The sequence below is a fragment of the Aphelocoma coerulescens genome, chromosome 7 (assembly GCF_041296385.1).
Source record: "Aphelocoma coerulescens isolate FSJ_1873_10779 chromosome 7, UR_Acoe_1.0, whole genome shotgun sequence".
Classification (NCBI taxonomy): Eukaryota; Metazoa; Chordata; class Aves; order Passeriformes; family Corvidae; genus Aphelocoma; species Aphelocoma coerulescens.
In genome coordinates this window covers 21663604-21682192 of record NC_091021.1, presented here as the reverse complement: position 1 = coordinate 21682192, position 18589 = coordinate 21663604, and the positions used below count along the sequence as shown (strand labels likewise).

Below are 18589 nucleotides of genomic sequence, written 5' to 3'. Positions count from 1 at the left end.
CAACAGAAAGCAAATAACAAGAGGGGTAAAGAAAACACAGACTGATCAAACCTTATTCTGGTGTAGACAAAAATGGACAATGGTCAGGCTATTTTCCACCGCAAGCTAAATGTTATCCATCCTTTGACTTATGCCATGGGTCTTTTTTGCTCACAGTTGACTTAAGACCTCTTTACCTTTGAACCCTCTAGCTTTTATCTGTTTACATTATACTCTCAGTGTTATTCAGGCTTATTTTTTTAGCATGTACATGCACCCACCCAACCAGATACACACATGGACAGAGAAAAATAAGAAAATTTTTATCCTTATAGTATTTTGGTAGCATAATGGGAACAGACAGCAACTACTTTGTGTTACAAATTTGAATGTGAAATTTCAGAAAACCTCCTTGCATTAAAAATGAATTAACTGTGTGATTATTAATTGTGCATATTCCAATCCCTTTGTGCTGTACTGAATGTTTCTTGAATCTCATTTGAATCCTTTGGCTAAGTAATGTGTCAAGGGGGGTACTAGCCTGAATGCCTGGGTTATTTAAAAAGCAGGACAGCACTTCCAGATTAGAATACCAATGAGTGGGGTTAAAAAGGCTCTACTGTAGTTGGAGGGCAGCTCTCAGTCTGAGTAGTACCTGAAAAGGACCTCTATGGACTAATTTTCAGAATCACATTGTAATGTGGGCTCATGTCAATCATCAGAACAGACAGCTTCATCCCATGATATAAACTAGTTATACATTCAAGAGCTGCCAGAGGATCTTCATTAAAAAGAGACTTAGCATTAAAAGAAGAAGGTTGTTTTATTATAATACTTCAAACACAGTTTTTTGTTTTATATGTTCTCAGAAATCTTTTTTGTTCTTCTTTACAATATCAAAAAAAGTGCCACAGAAGCAGCAAAAACATTAAATATTCCAATTTTTAATGGGAATCAAGGTAGCTTTCTGGTTTAAGGCATTAAAATCATATACATTTTTCTAAATATATTCATGTCTTTGAATAACAAAAAGAAGTCTCTAGATGTAATAGGAGGATGTTTTTAATCTTTTGTGAGAAGGGATTTGCAGAGCTGACTACTCAAGGTACAATATCTACTGGCAAAGTATATCAGTGAGAGCTTTATACATATAAATTTGTATAAAAGCTTTGGGCTATCCACAAGCTTCCAGATACCAGTTAGATATTACAATCCATGTCATTAAAATTTAATATGATTGTGTTAAGAAGAAAACATTAATAATATCCATGTAAGTAAATCATTGACACAGTAATCTAGTACTTCAAGAAACCTTAACAAGGGTTTATCAAAAAATAAATAGATAAATGTATCTATTTACCTATATGTGTATCATTTCAAAGAACCTGATTTAAATATAATTTCACAAATCATGCACCTTCTTCCAAGTAGCTGGGAGTATCTTGATCTAAAATTGCTGTTGCCTACCTACTTCATACCAGGATAAATAGTTTATAGGAATCTAGCTGAAATGAAATGCTCCTTTCTGAGCAGAATACAGTGTCCAGTCTAATATATTTTCTGCTGTCCTTTTAAGCTATAGTACTCATACTCTGCATTATTTTCTGTCCTAAAAAATTACCTCCATTTGCAGCCTTTTTCCTTCTTTTAAAATCAGCTCAACAATCTTTAAAAATAAGACACATTCTTAGTAATAGTAATTCTCAGCTTTTCATTGCATAGCTCTTTCCATTTTCTATTATTACCTTCACAATTATTAGCTAATTAATTATTAACAAGCTAGTGAGTTTTTCTATTGCCTTCATTACCATAATATCTAAAACCTCTCAAAAATTTCAAAATTTCACTTCCAAACTGCCTGTGAAGCAGGAAATATTGTGTCCACACCATTATATAGATGAGAGATGGAGGCACAAAGGATTTAATTCGTGTATTCACATTTCATAAGGATGAAAACATTAAAAGCTAATACAAATGCTTTTAAAACACAGTTATTTCAGTCATCTTTGGCAAGAAGATTAAGAAACCTAGCACAAAAAGACAGGTAAATTTAACAAGGCTACAGATGAATCAAACTATTAATTAAAACAGAGATATTCTTGTCTCCTAGTTCTCTGGACAGACTACTAGATGTTCCATGTTTATTTTTCACATAAATCAGTTACAATGGGTAACAACAGTAACAGTACACGATATGATAACACAATATATATTGCATTTTTCAGTGATCCCTTCAGATATTTTTTCTGGAAGCAGTATCATTAAAAATTAGTTTCAAGAGCTAGAAAACCCTCCTGGTGAGTGAGCTCTAGCAAACTCACATGAACCCAGGGATATCTTAATTAAAGTCTTTCAGATGCTTGAAGATAAAACAGACATAACAATTCTTGCTCTTTTGGGTTCTTAAAAGAACTCTTTTGAGGCCACCTTCTCTCTCTCTCTGCCACACTGAAGCCTTGAATTACACATAAACACGCACAAAATATCCACCTCAAAAAAATCTCTACAGAATGAGAGCATGACAATTACTTTGAAGTGCTAGCACCTTTGCTAGCCCCTGTCCTTGGAGCAGTTAGCGGTTCAATCTTTGATCTGGCCTTTATCCCTGCCTAACAGGTAAATGGCATTCCAATCCTAAGCCCAAAATACGCACATTTGGAGGACTTGTACGGTGCAGTTCAAATCACTGGCACAGGGCTCTTTAGAGCACTACAAAACCAAGAAATTAAGGGAACAATGAAAGCCTGTGTTGCTGCAACAAATTATATATAAAGGTGGCAATGAACAGGACCATAAAGGACTTGCATACAAAAAATACTCAGTAGGACTGCAGCTGCTGCCAACCATCTGTTGGGCATCCTTACCTCTTGGTAAAATTGTGGAATCTCCAAACATACATGTACCTCCCAAAATCAAGACTTAGATTAACATCATCTCATATTCAGCATGCTTCTGAACTGGTACAATAGCTGACAATATCAATCTTGTTTACATTATTTGGCTCTAGAGGGGGTATTGCAAGATGCTTCATGTCTCAGAGCATGAAGAATTATTTTTTTTAAAAAAGTCTCCTGCAGGGCTAGTCCAACTTTCTACCTTTGTTTTTTTTTTAAAAAAAAACAAACTACTATGCATTGTATAATTTTATATCCCTTGCAGGGATTTCCAGAGTTTATTCTGGAAGATGACATTTATTTATTAAAAATTGAATTTTTATTTTTGGTAAACCATGCAGATGTGTGACAGATTCCCATCAAATTATGCATCTGATTACCCTCGACACCTCATTTGAGCTGCAATATATTCTGTGCATTGTCTTCTTTTATGCCCATGCTCAACTTGTCCATCTCTTTGCCATTTTCAATATGCTGATTACACCAACTCAGAGGCTTCAGCACTTTTTAAAATATATAAATCCTTTTGCAGGTGACTCCAAAGAGGCAGCAGTACTAGTAAATTCAAGATTAAACACTATTCTTTTTAATTTATATTTTGTTTACATTTACATTTTAATATCTTTATCCTGAAGATAAAACTTACAATGCCATTCACCTGTCATCCATGAACCATGTGCTGCAGTCCCTCTACTTATGGAAAGAGATGAGGTGCAAGTATACAAGGTAACTATTTTGGACCCAGTGAACCATTCTGGAGACAAAGGAATTAGTATTGTTTATGCCACTAGATTATATGAAATTGTCCTCTAATTTTACCTGTGTCTTAATATTTTCAGGGTTATATTTAGCAGTTTATATTGAAACCTGCAGTCAAAAACATGTGTAAAAATATATTATAGAAAAAAAAGCTATGCAATCCATAAAGTCTCAGACTCCAAGTAGAGGGAGCACTTAGAGAGAGACTTGAATGAAAGGAGGTTATCAGAATTCTTTGGAAGGGATTTATTGACACCACTCAGAGTGCAACGCTGGAAAAGGTCTACATGTTAATAAAAAAGAAAAATCCTCAACTGCTCCTCTGTGCAACACTAATTTACCTAAGGTTTGTCTAAGCTGATGGGTTTCACAAACAGACTGTTATATGACAGCCACAAACCACAGGTTCCCCAGAGGGCATCAATGCCCAGTAAGGAATGCTTTGCTACAGAGAACAAAAACTTCTTTGAGGGAAATAGAGGCAAAAAGTGAATCCAAAACAACCAAAACAGTTACAGGAAAGAGCTTGAGGTAGAAAATCTGACAGGCTTTTTAGGTCCTGCCAAGTCTTAGGTAGCATTTTGTTCGGCTCAAAAAGGACTGAGAAAGGAATAAAGATCCTGTAACATCCATGTTATAGTAGCAGACATTAATCAATTTTACAATGGCAGCATTATTAAAATCAAGTACTTTTTATGGCTTATTGCAAATAAAAGCAGCTTTTGTCAAAACAGCCTCAAAGAAAGTGGCAAGCTGACCCATTCATGAAATGAGGGTCCTAGTTCTCAGGTAGCTGAAAATTCTTAACATCTTTCAACAGCAGCTATAAAAGATACATATAATATCATAAGACTATTACTTAACTAGCATTTTGTATTGAAGAATGTAGAATGATCCTCATTTTATATATGAGATCAAGAGATTGCTGTTAGAATTATCTTCAGACAACATGAAATTAGCAGAAAAAAATATGACTAAACCAGTAATATCCAATTATGTGAAAGTTCAAAATAAAAATATATTGAGGTGGAATTGGTCTTAAATTTTTATGCCTTAGTTAAATTTTCATTAAGAAAACAAAACCTCAAATCATACATCTCAGAAAATCCACTGAAGCTTCCAAAGACATGTACTTTCTAAAGAGTGATAGACACTTCAGTAGCTGCAAATATCTTTAAGTAAGGAGCCCATTTTTTCTACAAATGGATTAAAGGGTTTTTGAGAAACATTAGGAAAGTAATCATCTGAATGAAGCCATTTTAAGAAAAAAAAAAAAAAAAAGAGGGGGGGATGTTGTCCATATTTTTACATTGTTGTTCCACTTCACACTATGTAGGGAGTATTGAGTTTCTGCCATAATTCCTCATTTATGTGAATTTAATAAGTCTTAGTGTTCTTGATATTATGCTTTACTACTCTGAGCCTATTGATGCATTTCCACCAAATCCTTTTCTGTGTCCTCTTTTGGAAAAATCTTTAGAAAAGCTGTGACAGCAAATGGGCGGGGGGTGGGAGCAGGGAGAGGAATAGAGGAGAGAAAAAAAAAAGAAAGGAAAAAGAAAAGAAAAACCAGTCTTGCAGATCTTAGACTATTTTTTTTTCAAAGGCCCGTAGCCATCACCACACCAGAGAACCTCACACAGATTTTTATTATTTTTTTTTTCAGAAAATGTTTTAACACCAGGATTTGATGTCTAGTCCCTGCTTCACAGGCATATCTCTTTAAAGGAGACTTTCCTCTCTATCATTAATGTGTAAGTCAGTCAGTCAGACCTTTTTAATAAGCAGTTGAAGAGCCACTGTCTTTAGCACATGAAACTAACAAAAGCCTCATTAGTCAAATGAACAAAGAATAGTTTGAATATCAATGTATTATTTTAGAGGAAAGCCTCCAAGAGAATCTCAATGCAATCCTTTTTACTGGAGTTTCTCCTGTCCAAATTTTAATGTTCTGGACCCTACCTATGAAAAATTGATGAGCAAAGAAAGCTGTTAAAAGACGACATCCATTGCATGTCATTTTTGCAATGTGCCACTGTGTTTGACAATACAAGAAGCAGATAACAGGCCTTTTTTAAAAAAAAAAACAAACTTGTCCAACACAACTGTTTTTTTCTGCTCTGTCAAATGATCTGTTGCATAAATAACCTTGCATCAATTAACAAGGTTATTTAAGTGACCTCTGAGCAGAAGAATAGGGCATCAAAACTATACAAAATTGGATGAAAACCTCTTGTTCATGCCACAAGGAAAAGTAAAATCTCTACTGGGAATGTCTATAAACAATTTGGAAAAAAAGTCACAAATGTTCTGTATAAAGATTTCATGAAACTAAATTCAGAGACAACAGCAAGTCAGATTCTTAATTATTTATTAAAAGAAAGGAGAAAAATCTGAGCAATTACTCCACAAAGATAGTGCACAATGTGTTTTGTTCATACACTAGAAGGTATAATTTATCCACTTTTGTTGAGCAATGCTCACAAAAACACTGGAAGTTCTATACAGCATAAACATACAGAAGGTTCCTACAGAACCAAGCAACTTGGCACCACAAGCTTTCCTTTCACACCTCCTAGACTTATGATGCAAATACAGGTAACTCAATGATACTACATTCTTTTTTATTGGAATGGCATAATTAAAAGGGCTAGATGGATCCATCTATTTTCCAGCCAGAGGTGGTACAATAATTGGTTCTTATCAGTCCTGTACTAAATCACAGACGTCTGGTACCTGGCATACCTGTCTATTAAAATCCTGCACAATGTAATCAGCATGTTTCTCTCAAAATGCAGCACTATTCTTCCAACAATATTCTGTCTCAAAACAGTGTTGTGAATAACTTCATACAGAAATTGAGGAGAAAAAGCTGCAAATGGACATTAAATTTTATGTCAGATAATAATTACAACTAAACATTTAAAACACTTGGGGAAATGAATACATAATAATTATTCATTCAGACATGTTGTTAGGCACTAAAATTACAAGTGCTTTCAACCTCCAAATTGTGCCTTTAAGGCATATTAACATAGGTTGAAGGGGTTTGTCTTGATGCTATGACATGGAACAGCAACGATTAGTACCAAATCTTGCAGGTACAGGATGAAACTAGATGAAATCTGTTGCCATATCTGACTATTACAGCAATTCCATAGCAAGACTCAGATACAGAGAAAAGAGCAAGTGGGAAAAGAATTCTGAAGTGATTCTAGAAACAAATAGTAAGAATGGGAAATTGCAGAGTTCTTTCTTAAAGTAACAAAAGTGTTGACTAGAGAACTTTCAGACAAAACACATTGGAATTAAGGAATACTTCTGATACAGAATTGCAGAAAAGTCTGCCCTATAAAGGTCAAGAAAATATAGCACTAGAGGTGGTTAGAGAACTAGCTTGGATATCTGACACAAAGGTTACTTGCGGGGATGTAGGGAGTTGATAAGTGGGATGCCGTGAGCATTAGAATTTGCACTGTTGGGTTTGTTTGGGGCTTTTTTCTTCTCCTTTCTGTATTGATGACCTGGCAGAAGAAATGTGAAGAAAGGTGAGACAGTTTTTGCTGACACAAAAATGGGCTGGGGGAGTGAGTCAATACAAAAGTGAAAAGCAATATAGGTCAGAAAGTCTTAGGACAAACTAGGAGTCCGAATGGATAAAAGTGAGTACCAAAAGTCAACCTAAAAATCATAAAATAATGAAGCAAGAGAAGAGAAACAGGAGATCAAAGTTAATTTTCTTTTCAGAGAACTCAATAGAGATATGATAAAAGACAACATACTGGCTTCTATAGCATTATACGCATTATTGGTCATGTTGTTGTGATTCACCACAGTTAAAAGGCAAAACAAATTCTGAAATGGTTAAGTAGCAGAGGTGAGTCAAGGAAAGCACTCTGTAACTAGGAAGCAATTTGGCCACTGGGATAACACCAGTAAGTCATGGTATCAGAAAACAAAGCATAGTTTAGAGTTGCTGAGTATACAACAAAGGAGAGCAACTTTACGTGGTAAGACTGGGATATGGAAAGTTTGATTATTTATAAAGCTAAGGGAAATTTTGTGGCCTTTTTCAAAAGTGAAGGCAATTATGAAGAAACTCTATTAAGGTACACACAATCCTGAAGGGAACAGAAAGGAGAGATGCTGCAGGCTATCTGAGCTTGTGTTAAATAGAAGTACAAGGGGTTATGAACTTAAGCTGAGGGGAGAATTGGACACTAAAAGAATTTAGGTAGAGTTTCCTTGCACTGCTGCCCTTAGTGAAATAACCTACCAAGGCCAGACATTGTAATAAGCAGTATACAAAAAGAAATATTGGACAAGTATACTGTGGTGTGACTGTCCATTTAAAGCAGTATGGCAGCTCCATGAGGGTTTTCTGCCCTCAGTTTGTCAGAAACTCTCCCAGCTTTGCAAAAGTTTTAAGGCACTTAGTACCCTTTTGGGAAAGATATAATTAAATGGGATAAAATGCTTGAATTCTGATTACGCAATTCAAAAGTATAAGTGTATGATAAGAATATTGCCATGCACCATATAATACAAACCATAGAAAAAATTACATTTTATATTAACTTAATTTATGATGGTACATACCAGGATGGAAAGTACTAGGGACTGAGAACTCCTGGTTCTTAGGAGGGGAATAACTTAGGGATTGACATGTTTTAAAAAAAAATTAAAGTCTTTTACATTCATATTCCTTAGGAAGAACACTTTTGAGGTTAGGAATACAGCCCTCAGTTTCCTTATCCAAATTTTCCTAGGTATCCCTCCCATTACTACCAGGATTAGGACAGACAGAATCTATTCACAAGGTGCTAACAAAACAGCACCTTTTTGATTCCTAACGACACATAATTACCTTAGATCTAATACTGCATTCTAGCTGTTCTAAAAACAAATACTAGATCCTTCTCTAAGTTTCCTCCCTCCCAAAGATGAGTCTTTTCAACATCTCAGTTTTATCCAAAGCTCTGTAAAATCACATGGTCATTTAGGTTGTAAAAGACTTCTGTATCATCAAGCCCAACCGCTAACCTAACACTGACAAGTCCACCAGTAAACCATGCCCCCAAAGTGCCACATCTACATGTCTTTTAAATGCCTCCCCGGATTGTGAAAGACACTTTCCTGGACAGTCTGTTCCAGTGCTTGACAAACATTTCCACAAAGAGATTTTTCCTAACATCTAATTAAACCTCCCTTGGCACAACTTTGAGTCCATTTACTCTTGTCCTACTTCTTTTTACTTGAGAAAAGAAACCAACCCCTGCCTGGCTACAACCTCCCTAAAGGTGGTTGTAGAGAGCAGTAAGGTTCCTCTGAGCCTTCTTTTCTCCAGACTAAACAACCCCAGCTCCCTTAGCTGCTCCTCATAGGTTTTGTCCTCCAGACCCTTTCCCAGCTCCATTGTCCTTCTCTGGACACATTCCTGCACCTCAATGTCTTTCTTGTGGTGAGGTGCCCAGAACTGGACACAGCACTCGAGGTGTGGCCTCACTGGTACTCCCTCACCAGGGGAGCAAGTACTGCCCTGGTCCTGCTGGCCACAATATTGCTGATAAAGGCCAGGCTGCCACTGGCCTTCTTGGCCACCTGGGCACACACTGGCTGATGTTCAGCCACTGTCAACTAGCAACTCCAGGTCCTTTTCCACCAGGCAGCTTTCCAGCTGCTTACCCTGAGATGCAAATGGAGTGTCCTCCAACACTGGCAGCTAGGCATTAATGTGGATTTCACACTGCCCTACTGTTAAATGTTTGTGATATCCCCTTGTCTAAATATCCTCACATAGCCAGTACTGGAGACTGATGAAAGATACTGAGGTACATAGATCTTTGGGGCTAACACAATACATCTGCTCTTACATTCTCACATATGCCAGGGAATTCCCTTTGTTTTATTATAGAATTCAGAAATGAAACACATTTTTAGCACTGCACTTCATGAACTTCTGACAGCATTATACAGGGCTTGAACATACTGTTGGTGGATTTTAAAATCAGAGAATTTGATCTGTTCAAGAGAGCATTTTTCTAACAGGACTAACAATTCAGAAAAATAATTTTAGACCAAAGCCAGGTTAACAAGAAAGCACCTGTCCTTTATGGCCTTTATTTGAAATAGAACAATGTAATCCCAGAACACTAGTGCCTGAAAAACATCTAGAGTAGAAACTTTTTATAATAATTTTAAAAGGAAAATTATCATAAATTATCTTTGTGCCCATATTAAACAACGTAGGCATTCAAATTAAAGCTTTGTTACTGACTTCAGTAAAACTATTGTTTGTTACAGGTAAAATCATCTGCTGTGAAATACCATGTTTCAGGACCACCCACAAAATTGTGTGTTTAGAGAGTATTAAGCCTGAGCTTTACAATTCATGTGCTCCAACTTAACATGGAAAGTTTAAGTTCTTACAATTGGACACACTTCATTATCATTATAGTAATGCATTAATTATTTGCTCCTAATGAATGATAAACTGTCAGGTTTGATACAATGCAAAGCTGAAAAGAAGTGACTATATTTTTCTCAACCACCAACTACAAAACAAACCCCACCAAGTATTGAAATGGAAAATGCACTCCCTAAACATTTCAAAGCACTGAAAAATTGTCTTTGTCCATTATTTCATTGATTTTTCTGAATGGCAAAGTTGTCAGGAGACCACTGAAGAGACTTCTTGAATCATCCAGCACTTTACCTCCCGATCACAAAATACTCTCATTTCCTAAGTCAATTTGGTTAGAAACTCAGGTTGCTAACAAGTCATTTGGAGAGAGGTCTTGTTTGAAAAGGGCTTAAAAATAAACTAGATGAACATATGCTGTCTATTAAGTAATAAAAACCCACACTACACACAGTTAAACTTATACCATGCCTGTTTTGTTGCCTGTTTAACAAAAAAAAATTAAAATACTTGGACCAGTTTTAAGGGATCTCTCACAAAGGTTTTCAATTGTAAATGTAATTAACAAACTGGACTAGTCTTTCTATAACTTTGAGCCTTTTACTCCATCCCCTTGATATACATCACCACACTGATGATTCTTTGCACACTCCATTTCATACTGTTACAAAAAGGATAGGATATTGGATTTTAGAAGTAGTAAGGCTAAGGCTCTGCTAGGCTGTAAGGCCTCAGGTGTAGAAATAGTTCTCTTGGGAAACAGGAATGGAATGTGCTGGGTGGGGAAGTTAGGAGTAGTGAATTAGCTGGGCATGGAGAACATGTCTAAAAGTAAATAGTTCTGGGTCGATATATGTGGCATGCAAGGGGGATTTCAGTGGTGGGAGTTCGTTGAGCATTATCTAAGACTAGACAACCATGAAGATATACGGCTTGGGGTATGATTATCAATTGTTAATATTTTGTATGTGTGCCAATGTTTGAAACTGTATAAAGAGCTGAGTGAAACGATAGGTCTTTGGGAAGCCTGATTTGGGACACCAGTCCCCAGGTCCCCGGGCCCTGAATAAAGCACCGCATAAACTGACTCTCTGTTGGTTTGTGTTTGTGGTCGGTGGGCAACAATACTACCGAGAAGAAATTGCTTGAGTAAGAAGGTCTTTAAAAAAAAAAAAAAGACATTAATTAGGACCTGGACTAAGATTTCAAGTTCACACAGACCACATCACAGATCTACCTAATGGCTACTTTAGTTCTCTATAGACAAATTTCAAATGTATTGAAAAGTTTTCATACCTCATTTTCATTTATCTAAGCACTCCTTTACCATCGAATTTATCTCCACGATATCAAGTAGAGCTCAGAATTAAGAAGGTTTAGCTACAAAAATGCCAAGAGCAGAAAGCTGACACATGCTATGCATATTGTAATGAATGACCTACTTTAAAATGTGTGTATATGTTAGTTCCTACACCATTTTACTGGTTACTCTCTACAGAAATTTGAGTCCTTAACTTATGCCAAAGTGCATGTGCTCATTTTCAAGGAAGCTGTAGATGGATGGCTGGTGCATATTTTTGTAAAACAGAGAGAACAAAGGAGAGCTGAAGCAAATGGAAGAAGATTAATCTTAAAAAAAAGGTCTATATTGCTGAATTATAGCACCACAATTCTCCAACACTTGGATATGCACAGGTGACAGCTACAGTCTTTTTTTTCCTACAAACACCTAAAAAAAGAAAACAAAACAAACACCCCAAAGCAAAAAACCCCAAAATATCCCAAGCCATCCTAACCAACTAACAAACCACCAAATGTACTTGTATTTCAGATGTCAAAAACTACTTATCTTCACAGTTCATGTAACTTTTGGGGTAGGTTTGGCTGTCCACTCAGGGCATACCTTCCAGAAACAGAGATTATATTACTATCAGATTTTTAAATAGATATCATCTAAATTATTACATTTTAAAATTATGTAGCTTTTTGAGACAGTGTTTCAGACTCATTAGTCCATTATGCAATTGTGCAGCTTGGTAGCTACTATGAGGATGAACTTTGAAAAGCAGTTAGAATTTAAAACTTTACTTTCAAATTTATTTCATAGTTTAGCTTTGAGAGAAAGTGTTTTTCTCTATAGGAATTCTCAGACAGCTATGCTGAGCAAACTAGGTGCTTCTCCCTTTCAAGTTAAACCCTTTAGATTACTTTAACACAGCTCTTTGTGGTTTAATTTATCATATGTCCTGGCACCATTTATCACTAAATGCAGAATGATGAAGAAATGGCTCTATTAAAATGGAATAACTACTGAATTAAAAAGCTGTTAAATGAGTTGGAGTGCAGACTCCTGTTAACAATATGTGGGAAGAGTGTTTGGCTGAAATAAATTACTTTCACAGTAATAATTTGAGAAGTGCACCTTTGGAGAAACATGTTCAAAAATTCACATCTTGATTTCCTGACTAAAATCACATTCACCACTAATAATATTTTTAAATTAGCTTCATAGCTAAGGTGGAGAAAAAATTAGTCTCAAATACTTTGGTTCAAAACCAAAATACTCTTTATTAAAAAAGCTATGAATGGCAGTTTTTAAAATACACATGCAAAATAAAATAGCTGATTCCAATTAAGATATATTTCTTATGCTTACCCTTAACTTAAAAATAAAAAAACTTTTACAATCGTTCAATGTAGTCTGCCATATAAACTTGTAAATAATATATAGCCCTGTAATTCAGAGTAGTCTGCATTGTAACTCCAAAAATCATAAACAGTCAACTACCTAATGAGTCGAAATATACTTTCATTTTATTGATTGAAATAGAAAATGTAGGTAAGAGAAAGTACTGAATAGATACTCAGTAAGTTCATGATAATTGACATGTTTCAGATATAAAGCATTTTTTTCACATTCTAAAATGCTGGACTCAACAATTTATAGTTTGTTATTAATAAAACCAGCCCATTTCCAAACAATTTAGTGCTGTAGACCACTGCCTTCTTACTCTTGTGCGTAATCAACACAATTCTTGTGGTTAACAGCAGCATTTACTCAACCCTTATTAGGAAATTATTTAGCTCAATAAAAGGAAGTGTCCATCTATCACTCATGGCCCTCTCATGCACTGATTGATTTCACTGGAAGCAAAAATAATTTCCCAGAACTCACGTGCATCATCTCACGCCTTTGAAACAACCTGCTAAGGGATATCTTATGGTCACAGAGTGACATCTTTATGGCTTTAAGAGCAGATTTTATTTCTATGAATGGTTACTAAAAAGCTGCATCCTGACTCAGTCTGTTTTCAGGCTCTACTGTGGCACAGAATATAAAAATAGTTATAACGCACATCTCTGTCGACTTTGCCAGCACCTTGTGTGGACAAATATCATGCATGAGATGTCAGTGCAAAGGCAGGCCATGATTACTCACTCCCAGACATCCTAGAAAAAGTTAGCCATCTTACAAAAGCAAAAATCATAATGACCAGAAGGACCACTGTATTTAGTACAAGCCAGTAGATTTACACTGAAATGACAGAACATGTTACCTGAACATTAGACAGTTTTATAGACCAGACAGTAACAGAGTGATTGCAAGATACACACAGTATGCCTAAAGGAAACCCAAATGGAGGGCCTTTGTGCTTCTCATCAAAAACTGAAAATGATTTTTAAGTTTACCTCAAACCCTTGTGTATTTTATCTATCAGAAATACACAGGCCATAAAAAACACAAGGATTCTTTTCCATTTCAGACTTGGTTGGCAGAAAAAACTCATTTTTACCTCTACAGACTGTGTGATTGCCAGGCCTGTTGTGAAATCCAGGGCAGAACTATATACATTGACCTTTACACTTGCCCTCCATAGTCATCTGCATATATACCATCTTGCTTCCTTTTGCATGTACAAGAACAGAAGGAGTAAGAATAGTAGTGCAGTGACCCACTTTCATACATCCTTCTTTAGCTTTAATATACTGCAACTTTCCCCCCCTATGCTAACTGAAGGCCCCTTCATGGTTGTATACATTCATCTTGTTCTCTTGTTTGGATATACACAATACTGTGTTCATCTGGTCCAGCACAGTAGCTAAGTCCACCTGCCCTTGCTCCTTTGCCAGCTAAAGCTCCATCCATCTGTCTAGATGGGAATTAATACAGAAGAAAAAAAAAAAAATTCATCGTTTCTTTCATAGTTAACTTCAGCAGTGTTGAATTTAAAAGGGCCTTGAGGCTCTGGGCTTTTTTAAGGGTTTCTTTGTGTGTGGTTTTGTTTGTTGGAACCCTGGGTTTAGAGAATTTAAGTTTCCAGGATATAATAATATATATATATATATATATATATATATATATATATATATATATGTGTGTGTAACAATATGAAGGATTTGGGGTGTGGATTTGTTCTTCTTCTTTTCTCCTTCTTCACAAATCTGGATGTTCTGGTATTGGGTCAAAAAGCCTGCAGCGCGGTTCATGAATAGTTAGTTATTGGATTATAAGTAAAAACAAATTACTTGGTATTTCAAAATTGGGTGATTTGGACCTTAAAAGGCCTTGAAAGTTAGAACTCACAGCCATTTTCCACTTTGTTAACTTGGAGGCACACTCTGTGCAGCTGTATTATAGATAAGAAATTATAAACATCAATTAGAAAAAAGCCAGGCGTCTCCCACGTCTCAATCCTAACTCTGAGTAAAAGAACTCGCAATTCAGAGGCAAAATGAAAATAGAGAAATCGACATTTGTTATTGTTGGGTCAAGGGTTTTTTTCAGAAAACTATAAAACTGGAAAGTAAAGAAGTGAATGTTACCTTCAGCTGAAAACTGTATTTAAGCATGAAAGATACACTCCATAGAGTCTTTTCTGCCACGTTACCATGGATAAAATGTAGTATGAATTTAATCTCATGTGGTTTTGGTTTTTTAACAAGCAATAGAATTTAACTTATTTTCCTTTATAATAGTAAGCAGTTGCATAATAAAATACATTAATTATGAAATATATCTGATAAAATAACTGCTTCTTAGAGGTTTTACCACATTTGTAACACAGCAAATGTATCTTTATTGGTACTCAAGTTATACCATACAGCACAGCCACTCTCAAAAATGCACAGAAAATTACAGGGTTTATTACTTGGAATGGTATTTTAAACAAATGTGAGAGAGTCTCTGTTCCACAAGTAACAGAATCACTGAATCACCAGGGTTGGAAGAGACCTACAAGATCATCTAGTCCAACCATCAACCCAGAACCACAATAATCACTTCTAACCAATATCCCCAAGTGCCACATCCAGGCACCTCCTGAACACTTCCAGAGAAGGCGATTCTACCTCCTTCTCAGGCTACTTATTCCAATGACTAAACACTCTTTCAGTGAAAGGTGGATTTCCTAATAACTAATCTGAACCTCCTCTGGGGAAAAAAACTTCAGAAACTGTCAACTGATTATCGCAAAATTTAATCTAGACATGGAGATTTTGAAGGAATTTGGTTTCCTATTTGTATGATGGGAAAAGGTGGCCAGGCAGAGAAGAAACCTCTCCTCAGTGCACAGCTGAGGACAAAGTTGAGGGAGGATCAAAGACCAAAGTCTGCTCCCAAGGCTCCAAGGGAGGGCTGCCACCCCCTCTGCACCGTGCACAGGAGTAGGAGATCTTGACCAGCCCTGAACTATAGATCAGGACCCACAAGTTCAGTGTTTATGCAGCCACACATCAAGTTCTGATGCCCTTCACTTAAATTAAATAATTAAATTAAATAGTACAAAATTTGCTGCTTTACCTGTTCTCTTACATTGGGCTCTGGAGATTCCTACAGATTCAAAATGGATTTAGGAAATAATTATAAAAATTTAAATGGCTGTCATTCATCAACACCAAAAACAGAACTCTCAAATCCTAAACCCTGTTTAGCACAAATGTTTTGAATTGAGGAGTTCTTACAAATGCTCTACTGAGCATAACGAAATGTCTTAAGCAGGAACAAACAGACTAAGCTACTGAACTAAGACCAAATGGGAAAATGCCCAGTTTTAGAGCAGGCAATAGTTTTAAGCTAAATTCGTTAAGGAGCATATTTTAATTAAATAAAAGAAACAACCCTGAGTATTTTACTGACTTTCTATTTCTTTAAACTTTCCCTTATAAATATTTCTTTTTAAATAAATACGACATTTCACTTGCACTAATAATTTTGATTTCTTTTTTCAGAGTTTTCAGCCATTTTTTTTATTTAGGTTTCTTTTTTTTACATAGATTTAACCACACTTCTCAATGTTTGGGAAAAAACACTCCGAACAATAACTTCCAACAAAACATGTAATTCCTTGACAGAGAATCCAAACAAACCCGAACAGCTCAGAAAGAACACAGCTTTTTAATAGTTAATATTCCATCCATTTAATATCTCTAATTATTTTCCCTCTGCAGCTTTGATGGGTAGTTATAGTCTGGAATAAAAACACTGTGGTAAGGACGACTGCACAGCAAGGTTAAGTGCCTTCTTGTCTTCAGTACCAATAATTACCTTTAAAAAAAAAAAAAAAAAAAGAAGCTGTTTTCAGGTTTGACAGTTAATTTACTAATGAGTACGTGGACCCAATTTATAATAAAGCAATATTGACCAGAAATAATCCTGCATTGGTACTCGTTCGAATTATTTTATTGTTCAAGTCTCCTATTAAATAAATTGGAAAAGATTAATTTTGCAAGATGGATTGTCAGAGGCTGCTGCATAAACTAGATACATGTCAGCACTAAGTTTAATTATTGATCACAATACAATAGTGCTGAGTATTCCAATCCCCAAACAGCTTCCAGTAACTATCAGCAGATTCCAAATATAGAAACTGAAGAGAAAAAATTTGATTGCAGATGACTACATTTTAAAATAAATAAATAATTCATTAGCACCCAATAAAAAATTAATTTTAAAGTACAATTCAGATCACTCACTAGATCATATAACTAGTAATCAGAAAATGAAAGTGCCTCCTTTCATGTCACAAACTCTAATGAAGTAGCATAATGTGCTTTTGATCAGGGTATTCCTATGATTCGCCAGTTCTGGAAGAGAAATTATAGTTGGAAATGGAGGTTGGGTAGAGCAGAGTCCCTCATTACAACCCGTCTTGATGCAAAACAAATGTAAATATTGCAGGATGTACAGTGAACACTGTACATACAGAAATACATAACAGGAAAGATGTGAGAATGCATCTTTGGAAATAAACCCATTTTCCAGCTCTAATTAAGTTCTATAATGGTAGAAAGCAGTCTAACAGGACAATTCCAACGCTTTCCAGAAGTAGTCAATAGTGGATAGTTTTCCTTTTAATTTTAGAAAGTTCAGCAAATGGACATGAAAAACGCCTATCTATTTGAGATTTTGCACCTAGTCCTTAAAAATCTCTCTGGAAAAAAAAAGGGGGTGAAGTTACAGCCTGATGAAACTCAGTCGAGTTACTTTGTGAAGAGTTCTAATTCCAGGGTAGTAAGTGATGATGAGACTTGTCTTAGATACAGGAATCAGCAGGTAGAGGTGTACAAAAATGTACACAGATATAGATAGATAGATAGATAGATAGATAGATAGATAGATAGATAGATAGATAGATATGTATGTATGTATGTATAGTAGCAGGAAAGATGGAAACAGCATACAAATGATTCTTTTAACACAATGTCAGATATTAATACAGTATTGGTATGGTCATTGTAAAGCAATTTTCACTGTTTAATTCTGTACAGTTACTGTTTAAATTTATAGATTTTATTAACTTTCATACAAATAACATTAATGAAACCACTGCTTTTCTAGTGAATTTTAGTGTGCATCCTGAAAACTTTTCAACTTCCTCTGACCTTTTAAACAATAATTTCAGAGTATAACTCTGCTTTATTTACAGCAAAACTAATTTTCCAAGCCAGCATCCAATATCACAGAGAGTCCAAGTCCACTTTAACATTATCATCAGAAACTTAGAAACAATTCCAAGGTAATTTGAAGATTGTTCAAAAAATAAATGAGCCCTTCCAAGATTTTTTTCTTTTTTTAAAGCAGCTACAAAGTTTTAAATTTTACCCACTGTTACACATATCGATGTTAACTCATAAATCTGGGCTTCATCCAACACCTGCTGAAGTCAATAAAATTGCCCCCTTGACTTAACCATGTGCTGGATCACGTCCTTTGTGACAATTATAACACACTTACCAAATGTTACATCCCCAGACCAGGAGCGTTTTTAATTGAGCTTTAAAAGTTTTTATTAAACTCTTGCTGTATTCCAAAAGACCAAACACAGCTTGCCACGGAGCCCTTCTCCTGGAGAGACTCCCAGGAGCACTAAACTCTTCTGATGAGTCTAAAGGAATGCTTGGCACAATCACTGGTTTTCACAAGGTCTGTGACTGCCTTTGGCAGTCATTGAGCACCTTTCAGCATAACCTGCTCTAACATTGCTATGCCAGTTTAGGAGTATTCCACTAGCTCACAGAAATGAATTCCTTCTAAAAA

At 35.7% G+C, this 18589-nt stretch overlaps 1 long non-coding RNA gene across 5 annotated transcripts in view; it reads right to left on the bottom strand.

The window, feature by feature from the left end:
• Positions 1-15089: 15089 nt before the first annotated feature.
• The window catches only part of LOC138113021 (uncharacterized), a 97967-nt gene continuing 94467 nt past the window's right edge, over positions 15090-18589 (bottom strand). For all 5 annotated transcript variants that reach the window (XR_011151975.1, XR_011151973.1, XR_011151972.1 and 2 more), the window contains one exon: positions 15090-16597. This is a non-coding gene — a long non-coding RNA (uncharacterized lncRNA). The remainder of the gene's footprint in view (positions 16598-18589) is intronic.